Source organism: Megalobrama amblycephala, linkage group LG6 (assembly GCF_018812025.1).
Source record: "Megalobrama amblycephala isolate DHTTF-2021 linkage group LG6, ASM1881202v1, whole genome shotgun sequence".
NCBI classification, from domain to species: domain Eukaryota; kingdom Metazoa; phylum Chordata; class Actinopteri; order Cypriniformes; family Xenocyprididae; genus Megalobrama; species Megalobrama amblycephala.
Window position 1 is genome coordinate 30,051,294 of NC_063049.1, and position 11,487 is coordinate 30,062,780.

At 37.5% G+C, this 11,487-nt stretch overlaps 1 long non-coding RNA gene across 1 annotated transcript in view; it reads right to left on the bottom strand.

Moving 5' to 3' along the window:
* Positions 1–10,795, bottom strand: part of LOC125270355 — a 25,305-nt gene extending 14,510 nt beyond the window's left edge. Inside the window, exon 1 of the long non-coding RNA XR_007185334.1 lies at positions 10,163–10,795. This is a non-coding gene — a long non-coding RNA (uncharacterized LOC125270355). The remainder of the gene's footprint in view (positions 1–10,162) is intronic.
* Positions 10,796–11,487: the final 692 nt, after the last annotated feature.

The following is an 11,487-nucleotide window of genomic DNA, read 5'->3' on the forward strand; positions in this document are numbered from 1 at the left end:
ATGTCACTCTTTAGATTAGACTTCAATTTTGTGGGCTTTAACCTGATGCTGTGCAGGGATATTCATTGCATCCTTTTAGTCAATTCATTTAATTATCCCAGTCTTCTTGGGGTGCCTGCTAGTATCCCTCCGTGAACATAGCTTCCTCTGCCTGAAAAGTATAAACGTTGTCAGACGTGACCAAACCGTATTTCCTAGCCTCTCAATTCAGTCAATTACTGGTGTTTAACATATACAGGTGGAAAAAAAATAGCCTCAGGCTGTCACTCACAAGTAACATGTTGCAATATTTCTATTTTATTTTGCGCACCAATGTCAACGATTGGTAAGATGTGTATTTATGAAAGTATTTTTTCCTTACGTTTTATTCTCCGTCCCTCCTTACTCTCTTTTCATCTTCGCTTCGGCTTCCCTGAGGAGCTCACTTGAAAAATGCGGCTCATTTCATTGTGTGCGAGTGTGTGTTTCCCCCGTTTCTCATCTCCTCTCAGGTGGTGGTGAAAATGGCGGCCTATGGCTGGTCCTGTTTGGCTGGGCCGCCGCTAACAAAAGCCAGTGTAATATAGAGGCGGCCACAGAGGCCATGGGCCAGACGGGGAGCCCAAGCTGTGCCTCTGAAAGGCCCTGAGCCCGGCTGGTGTGGCGGCTTAAACATACTCCAAATTCAAACCCCCGGAAAACGAGAGGGAAAAAGAGAGAATGAAGGCTAAAGGGAGAGAGAGACAAAAAATGGGCGAGAAAGAGAGGGCGACTGTTGTTTGATATCCCACATTAGCTGGTGGTTTTTGCGGCTGGTGCGCGGGCGTAAATGTGGCTGGGGTGGCTGCCGCACAGATATCAAAGGGGGCCGATGGCGTCTGGCTGCGCTAGCGGCGGCTGCTGCAGGTGGCCCCTGGATTCAACCCTCACCACGGGGAGGCAGCTCAGCCCAGAGAGAGACAGAGAAAGAGGGAGAGAGGGAGAAGGCAAATACAGGCTTGAAAAGAAAACAAGAGATTGAGAGAAGCTGTGGTCCGGAGGTTGGGCTGGGAGGTGGATGGTAAGAGAATTAAATTACTGAGCTCTTCATACCCTGATCTGGTGGACCACAAAAGAACCTTAAAAAACCAGGAGCCACAATGGAGAACTCAGAAATTAAGATGTTTTTGCAATGACATTAATAAATTTAACATTTTTACACTTTATACCACAGATATTTGTTCACACAAAGTCCATATTTTCATTGTCATGGCAGGGTGGATAAGGCTCTGGCACTGTTACTCCTGGTTATGGTGAGCTATAGATTATGGAAGGAATTATGAGGAAGAATTAATTATTTAACAAAACTAGAAACAACAAAACCACAGCAGGGGGCAATGCAGTGCACCAGAGAGAAGGACCGTTCTTATGTTAAGTGAGATTATTCTGCCTTGCTGAAATATGGTATGAAAATACCATATGAAAATGGCTGACGCCTCCAGACACTCGATGCATACTGAATACACTGTAATAAGATGCTCATGATATGCCTTTAGAAAGTGACTAAGAAGGTAAGTGATAATAACAAGATAAAAAAAAAAATAGCATATTAATGTGTCTTGCGGATTTAATTTACTGGCTAAATGACTTAATTAACAAAATTAATATCTTAATCTTTTCATTATGAGTTAAAAAGCTGCCGTTTAAAGGGGTAGCTCACACAAAAATGAAAATACTGTATTTACTTATCTTCATGCCACGTATAACAAATTAAAATATTTTGAAGAATGTTACAATGAAAGTCAAAATCAACATCTGACTCTCATTGGATAGACAAAAAAAAAAAAAAAAAAAAAAAAAAAAAAACTTTCAAAAATATCTTCTTTTATGTTCCAATAGAAAAAAAAAAGTCTTAGTCTATGTTTAAAACAACATGTGGGTGACTAAATGACAGAATTTCATTTTTGGTGAACTATATATTTAATTTATTTAAATTTATTGAAAAAAATTTAATGTTTTATTGAAAGTACTGAGTACTTTTATTGGCAGCATTTCCATGTCTCAGAAAAGGTTGTTAATTAGGGTTATTTGTGTTAATTGTGTGTTGGAACCTAGTGTCATACCAATCATAAATGCTCTTCCATCACAGCTGTGTTCTCCTCAAAAGGCTGAATAACAGACACTGTAAAATTTCCTCTGCAAATATTTATAAAGTCTCATATCACAGCTCAGAATTCGGGCAGAGACATATTTTCCTAATATATCCAAATATTTCCACAGTGTGCAACATTGAGTCTACTGATTTGTGGCTGGGTGGAATCTAAAAATTTAAGAATTGTTGGCCATATTTCCAAATCATTCCTCATTCACATACTGTGTTTTTGTCTCCGTTTCTCTCTTTACTTAGTCTGCAATTGATGGTCCTTATGAAGGTTTAGTAATTCATAATTGTTTGGCATTATTTTTTGTCACGTTTTAATTATGTACTAAATTGGTAAAGTCTCTTTTCAGCCCAGAATGAAAGAAGTTGTATTGCATTTGTATACTTTTTTTTCCCTAGCTCGCATCATTGTAAGCTACTGGCAGATGGATCTCATTATCAAGGGTCACACAAAATCCTGATTAGATTATCAAAAGGTGACCACTGTACTTTATATAGCGGCAAAAATATTTGATCTAAATCATACAGATGCTCCAGTTGACACGTTTATGCTGGAATATTATATATAATTGTGCAGGCAATAGTTTATTCAAACAGGGGGTTTTCTCATTCTGACTTGTCTTGCCGTTTCATTTGATAAAATAACCGTCAGGTCAATCCTTCACACACTAACAGACTCAAATAGAGTTTTACGGTTGCATGCTCATTGCAGGCTGTAATACCTGGCTTTCTGCATTAACCTTTTACAGTGATATTTAATTAAAGGTTTAAAGGGCACCCAACACCTGCACCATACTCTGAATGCAGCCTCCGCCGCTAAGTGACGGCACGACGGAGGAGTGTGGCAATTAGCATGACCTTAAAACCGGCACGGACGCTCTCTTTCCCATGCTGTGCAGAGCCTTGCCTGCCCCATGGCATGCTGGGGCGATCGAGATGGCCCCCAAGCTGACACGCTCCCCTGCAGCAGTGAGCTGAACTAGCCCAGGGGTCACTGGGCCAGATAAGGGCCTGTGGGAGGAGGTGGGAGAGCCCTAAACTTAAAATTAACACCACCTGAATTTGTCTGTGAGGTAAATCTAGCAGTAAGGTGGGTTTGAGGGTCATGTAGGCCTATTGCAGTTGATTAATGTTGTTTCAAGATGACAATGAGAGGCCAAGCCAGGCTAGCACCTAGCCAGTGCAGCCCATTCAGAGCATGAATTTAAAGGAACATTCTATCATCATTTTCTCAGCCTCATGTTGTTTTAAACCTGTATGACTTTCATTCTAACCTAGAACACACACACAAAACAAAAAGATATAGAAATTCTCAACACGAGGGTGAGAAAATGATGACAGAATTTTCATTTTTGGATACGTTTAATTCAGGAGGCAGTGAATTCAATCTACAGCTTAAAATAAAAATCTTCCAAGAAATGTATGTGCAAATTTGACAGTCATTAAATCATAGTGCATTAATGAAATGGAATCTGCTGCTACTGCTGGTTTGATGTTCATGCAAAAGCATCCCCCTAACACACACAACTGCCCCCACCCTCCACTGCAACCCCCTGCCAGGTCAGGAGCTCTGGTAGACCCTGGGCTAGCCCAGCCAGGGGATCATGCTGTGCTAATATTTCAGTTAGCTTGAATGGCTCACTGACATGTTGTTTATTTGGATTAGCAAGTTGTTTTCATCAAAATCAATACGTGGCGCAGAATTGGGAAAGCAGGGATTGAAATGCAAGGCTTAGCATCGTGATAACGCACCAATCTGTCTTGACATGAAGAGGATGTGTTGACATTGGTGTGGTGGAGCGGATAGGCTAAAAGCAGGTGAAGGCGAATGGAGAGAGAAAACAGTTTGCTAGCATACCCTGAATCTGCAAAAGATGTCTATATTGGCCAGACAAAAAAAAAAAAAAATGAAATAAAATATACATATATATATTATATATATATATATATTAGTCACACACCTTACAATCTTACTTCCAAATAATGTTTCCCTGATTCATTCCCTGATAATGAACTGATTCAATAATAAAAAAATTAAAGTAATCACAAAGTCAAAAAGAGTCCCAATCAACCTAAATTCACCTCTCTCTCTCTCTTAATAATATATTAGGCAAGTCGATTTAACGCGTTAATTTAATTAAATAGTTATGCGTTAATTTAATGCAATTAATGCACCCGGCCCAGACCTGCGTAGTCCATCTTACAACTTACCTCTTGATGGAAATAACATCACAACATTTATTTCCATCAAGAAGTGCATCATTTTGGTCAAGATCTTGTACTGACAATGCAAGAGGTAAGCACTCTGTAAAGTCTACTCCAGCACATCCCAAAGACTTTCAACAAATTTAAGGTCTGGACTCAGAGGTGCTAATACATGTGTGAAAATTATTCTTCATGCTCCCTCCCAACCATTCTTTCACAATTTGATTGTAATGAATCTTGAAATCGTCATCATGGAAAACGGCCATGATGTGTCTTTCTACATGGTTGTTTAAGAAATGAAAAGCTACACAGTCCATCAGTTAGGGTTTGAAGAACTGTTGCCAAACACATAACATGCTAGAAACATAATAATCACGGCAATTTCTTTCTAAAACTACTTTTGTAATGTCTATTCAATGTTTTTCTCATTTAGCACAATAATGACTTTAAATTATCCTTTAGAGGTAATTTCTCAGCCAAATTTGATGTGCGACTAATTTGCAATTAATTAGATAAATTTAATTAAATTAACATTTTTAATCACTTGACAGCCCTTATATATACAAAAACTTTTTTACATTAAATGTTTGATTGAAAAGCATTACAAAGAATATTGTCAAATATGAATCTTTAATTAAAAGTAGCAGTATTATATATATATATATATATATATATATATTAGGAATGTCAATTTACACAAATTCCCATGATCGATCGTTGTTTGAAATTAACAATAAATTAAACCATTAATTGTTAGCCTTAAAGGTGCCTTAGATTCAAAAATTGAATTTACCTTGGCATAGTTAAATAACAAGAGTTCAGTACATGGAAAAGACATACAGTGAGTCTCAAACTCCATTGTTTCCTCCTTCTTATATAAATCTCATTTGTTTAAAAGACCTCCGAAAAACAGCCGAATCTCAACATAACACCGACTGTTACATAACAGTCGGGGTGTACGCCCCAATATTTGCATATGCCAGCCCATGTTCCCAACATTATGAAAGGCATTAGACAAGGGCAGCCAGTATTAACGTCTGGATCTGTGCACAGCTGAATCAACAGACTAGGTAAGCAAGCAAGGACAATAGCGGAAAATGGCAGATGGAGCGATAATAACTGACATGATCATTGATATCATGATATTTTTAGTGATATTTGTAAATTGTCTTTCTAAATGTTTCGTTAGCATGTTGCTAATCTACTGTTAAATGTGGTTAAAGTTACCATCGTTTCTTACTGTATTCACGGAGACAAGAGCCGTCGCTATTTTCATTTTTAAACACTTGCAGTCTGTATAATGCATAAACACAACTTCATTCTTTATAAATCTCTCCAACAGTGTAGCATTAGCTGTTAGCCAAGGAGCATATAGCCTCAAACTCATTCAGAATCAATGTAAACATCAAAATAAACACTGTACTTACGCGATTAGACATGCTGCATGACGAACACTTTGTAAAGATCCATTTTGAGGGTTATATTAGCTGTTTGAACTTTTTTTATTTTGTTTAAGGCAAGCGCGAGCTCTTGGGGCGTGGAGCACCAGATTTAAAGGGCCACACACCCTGAATCGGCTCATTTCTAATTATGCCCCAAAATAGGCAGTTAAAAAATGTATTAAAAAAAATCTATGGTTTTTTTTTAAGCTGAAACGTCACAGACACATTCAGGGGACACCTTAGACTTATATTACATCTTTTAAAAAAAAGTTCTAGGGCACCTTTAATACTGCAGTATGTGTCTATTGGAGTGGTATATAGCCAATAGCATTACAGGGTATGCAAATACTTCTCAAAACGCCATTCTCCACCAAATAAATGAGAAGGGTCACCAACGCCGCTACAGATGTGTGCTAGTCAGAACTCCTGTTGCGGATACACTCTTCCTGGAGAAACGTGCTAAAACACTGCAACTAAACCCAATGAATTCACAAAGATTTATTACAATAGTGTTCCCATTATAATGTTATGTAATATGAATCATGACAGTCCCAATCATATAAGCTGTGCATTGCTGTTTGAGCTGCATGTGCTGAAGCACTGAATGAACACCGGTAAACTGAAGGCCTTTGATATAGCGGTATATTTAACTCTACAAATCACGTCCTATATGAGATTAATCAGATATATAGAAAATTAACAGAATATTACAAATATGCACAAAATGACACGAATGCACAAGTGAACTTGATCTAAGTTCGTGTGGCTCTATCTCACAAGGGAGTTCGAGAATCTTCTTGACTGACTCATTAAAAAGAAGTAGTTTATAGGAGTCATTTGTTCATTTTTGTATGCAGGAAACACTGGTGTGAAAAATGCAATGAATTAATGCCAACACAAGATGAAAGTGCATGTGGAAGCACAGAAACTTTACCTGACTGTCAAAGTGGCTTTTCAATTAAATTTTTTGTCATATTTACAGCCATTTTTGTCACAGTCTGAAGCCCTGACATTAGTCCAACAATGTTTTCCAGCACTGCACAGATTTATAGGATTTCAATAAGTTTCAATTAAAACTTGGCTAAAAATCTCCTCTTCCCATGTGTAGTGAAACTCTGGATGCCAGAATATTACACATATTACAATGTACTGCTGCAATGAGGGAACGCGAAACCCTCTGTCCCAGAGGGACAGGCCTGTTCTGCTAATCAATTCAATACAAATTAAAACACTCAGCAAAATGATACACACTTTGATCCATGCTGGTTGTAAGGACGTATGCCAAAACTGAGAAAGAAAAGGAAATGCATGGCAGAACAGAGTAAGTATTGTTTTAGAATAAACATGAAGGCGAAACAGCTTTCCGTGGATCACTTATCGTTTCGCAGCACCATGGGACAAGCTAATGAAATGTCATCAGAGCTAAATGGAAGCTAAGTGGAGGGGAAAGAGTTGAATATTCACGTTCATTTAGATGACAGCTGGGGGAGCCCAGTCATTCATCACACATTGATATTCATTGCATTCTACAACCCTCTTCTCCCCTCCTTCGTCCTCTGCCTTGACAATCAACAGCCTTAGCACCTTTTGTTTTAATTTAATTAAAGGTGTGATTGCCATGGTGAAAACTTCATTTGCACACATGCAGAGGGGAAAAAAGAAATAGGAAGGGTCATAAGGAGAAAAGAAAGAACAATTAGTCCAAACTAACAAAAAATTGGTCAAAAGGGCAAAAGGGTTAATGTATGGAAGCTTGCTTCCGCCACTGAATAAAAAACAAAAAGGTAATTGCAACTTTTTCTCACAATTCTGCCTTTTTTTCTTGCAATTGCAAGTTTTCGACTTTTTTTTCTCAGAACTGTGTGATATAAACTCGCAATTGCAAGTTATAAAGTCAGAATTGCGAGACATAAAGTCTGAATTGAGAGTTTCTCACAATTCTGCCTTTATTTCTCACTATTGCGAGTTTATATCCCACAATCCCTATTTTTTCGCAATTTCGAGTTTGTCTTGCAATCCTGACTTTATAACTCGTAATTGTGAGTTTATATCAATTCTGAGAACAAAAGACAGAATTGCGAAATGTAAACTTGCAATTGCAAGAACAAAAGTCAGAATCGTGAGACAAAAAGTTGCCATTACCTTTTAGATTGTTTTATTCCGTGGCGGAAACAAGCTTCCATATCAATGACGTCAGAGTCACAAAATAAAAAATCTATTAAAATGAAGAAAATCTAGTTTAAAATATGTACTCTTTGTATACATGTTGGTTTTGAAAAACATTTCATTTTCATAAGAAAAAAAAAAAGAATGATTATTTAAAAAGTACTTCATTTTAATCATTATTTTAAGAAAATGTAAAATGTGTAATGTAAATTTTAAAATTTATATTATCAATTCATAAATATAATTTTCTTCCCTCAAGTTACTGGGAAGTCACACAACATGACATTTTACAACCAGAACCTTTTAATAAGGTTTTTTTGCCCACCAAAAATATCATAATGAATTTTAAAAAGTGTTCATCAAAGAAGAGGTGTATTCAAGTCATTGTATGCATGGTAAATGCATTTTTAGTAAATGAATAGGCAATATATATATGCATATATACAAGTGTCACACCTTTGACCCAAAACAAAAGGAACATGAAAATGGGTCCCTGGTTTGAAAAAAAAAGAAAAAGTAACTCTGGTGCTGCAGTGGTGCTTGAATACAGAAGCACTCCCCATGCACGACAAAGGTGCAGCAGGTAGGGAATAATGAGTTGATTTGAGATTCAGTCCTGGTTCTCCTCTCTGCTCAGGCCCCCAGGCTTCACTCTCTCTCTCCCTCATCTCAGTTAGCCGTGCTGTAGGACAGGCTTATCTTGAGAGGGACCTCTGTGTAGCCAAAGGCTCCTGGCCTGCCCTGATTAAAGGAGCGCTGCTTTTTACCCATGCTGAGGCTAGATCAATGCTGAGATGCTTTCAGCCTGCCTATATGAATTTCAATATTTCCATATCTTAGTTCTTGCCTTGTTGCACTGTTAGATCATTATTAGGGGAGCTGGCCCAACTCAAGCTGTGTGCCATTAAGCAAATGAAGCTGGCCTGGTGAGGATGAGTGGCGTCTTGTTCTCTTTTCTTTTTTAACAGGGCACTAAAGAGCTCTGTCATCTTTATCTTTTATCTAAGAGCTCACCGGTGTTTCTTTCTTCCGATGACCTGCAGATGTGGAATAGCAAAGGAGCAGAGGCTGTATTTGTATGCTTTCCCATGAGTCATTCTGTTTAACATTTAGCTGTGGCCATACCCAATAAAACTGCATAAGCATCTTTTATTGAGGGCAGTTCCGTAAAGTGACAGAGACAAGTACAGCCTGACTAAAAAATGCACTTACAAAATGAAAACGACTCATCAATTCTTGTGCTAATGACGCCAATAATAAGACAATTGCAATGAAAATAGCCCTACTCAAATACAAGGTCACTTCCATGCTAAACATTCCTACTAACAAGAGATAAATCTTTTCCTAATGGAGTGCATAGTACAAAGCTGCACAATGTTTGCCGTCAGTTGTTGGCTAACAGGCTGGGAACAAACTAGTGGTTTAGGCCCATTTACATCTTGTACTATTATCCATCTTGGGAGATCCAATCTCAAGTGGTCAACTCTAAATTAAGGTGTAAATGGGGTCCAAAACAATTGTAATCTGAACACTCAAGCTTGTATATTCTTATTAAAATCACCATGAAATAAAAATATCTTCCCCTCCGTTTTGCAATGACATCTCTTCTCCGATGACGTGTTTATAGGCACGAGAGCGGGACAAACTGTCACTTGCGAGTTTACAGCAATAGCAAATCACAACAATCCAAATGATTGACAACAATCCAATCAATTCCTGATGGACAAAATCAAGTCCTGAGGCTATGCCTGGAATCTACATGCAGAGATCATTAGCTTTGGATAAAATAATTTGCTAAATGAATAAATGCAAATTTAAGTGAAAACAGAAAAAAGTAACAATGGGCATTCCACCCAAAAATTCACATTTGTGGTGAGATGAAAATGTAAAAGTATATTTGGGAGCAATAGGAAGCTCACAACCAATGACAAGGCGCCCCCAGCACAATAATAATAACAATTTAATAAAATGTGCTGTTAATTGAAAATGCTGCCATTTTCATTACCAATCAACTAATAAAATCCATATAATCTTAGGAAAGTAAGCAAAGTGGCAAGCATGCTGTGGAATTCATAAACAGGCATAACTATAATAAAATAAACATAAGTTACAACTTAGCATGAACAATTCAGGCACCCCCAAAACACGGTAATGGTAGGCTACGTTTAATGTTTTGGTGTAGGCCTACTGTGTTTTTATACTCTTTGGTCGGAAAATGTATGCTATTTACCTGCAGCGCAGGGGCGTTAACAAGCTGCACGTGTGTCGAAGCTTCTTCGACGCTGACGACAGGATGCTTTTGCAAGTTTATTTTAACTAATTGTGGGTACATATTCAGTTCATTCTGCCATCTCTTTGTCCTCTGTGTCCAAAAGTATCACGCTACTTCGAAGTGAGAAACCACTCTACAGATTCTAGTACGTCACTGTATATAAATTATTCAGACAGAATCGCGAACCGATTCAGATCGTTATGGTATTCCCAATTCGACTCAAAAGAGTGATTCGTTCGCGAATCGGACATCGTTAGTTCTGAATCTGATTCAAAACAGACGACAAAAAAAAAAAAAAAAAAAAAAAATTAATTCTTTTTGGAGGAAAGAAGGAGGAAAGTATTATGTAGACTACACCTTATATCTCCCTCATAAGACAAGCATTTAGAAATAAAAAATGTTCTTAATTTAGAAATAGTGATCTTACTAGCCCATGAAGGCATTTACACCGTTTTCTCAGTTCTGAAGATATTAGCTTCCTGAAGCCAAGCACTAGCTGGATCAAATACAATTTTTTGAGTGTAAAATGACATAAATGTTAGAATAGTCAGGGTCTTAACGCCAAGCATATGACCTTAGTTTGCTCTGTTTTTGCTTCCCAGGTCAACAAATAGACCTGAGATCAGCATTGTGGCAAATGTTGTACGAAATGAGGCAAGCATGGCTTGAAAGTGAAGTTGTCAAACTGTGAGTACAATGGAAAATATTTCAATATGGATATTCACCGGCTTAAAAAAAAGTTATTCATATAATGAAAGGAATTTTCCCAAAGGTCTAGCAATAACAACTGCCAGAGTTTATCTTCCACAAAATACCATGATATTGAGTCTGATACACAATGGCCCGGTTTCACAGACAGGGCTTAGACTAAGCAGGATTAGACCTTAGTTCAATTTGGGTATTTAAGTAGCTTTTATAAACGTTCACTAGAAAAAAACATTATTGGTGTACATCTTGAGACAAAACAATGACACTGGCATATTTTAAGATATGTCAGTACAAGTTACTTTCAGTTGAAACAGCTCAAACATGTATTTTAGTCCAGGACTAGCTTAAGCCTTGTCTGTGAAACTGGGGGTATATGTTTATGTCTTTATATTTAATTAATAGGTATTAGCATGAGGATGCATGTGATCTTTCATGGTTAATGCATACTTTGTTTAGATTGATCTGTCAAGTGTAAGTGTAAGTCAAGTGCTTTGAAACTAATCTTATCAAACTGAAGATATGTTTACATACTTTATATATGTATGTATGTATGTATGTATATGTCTATCTATCTA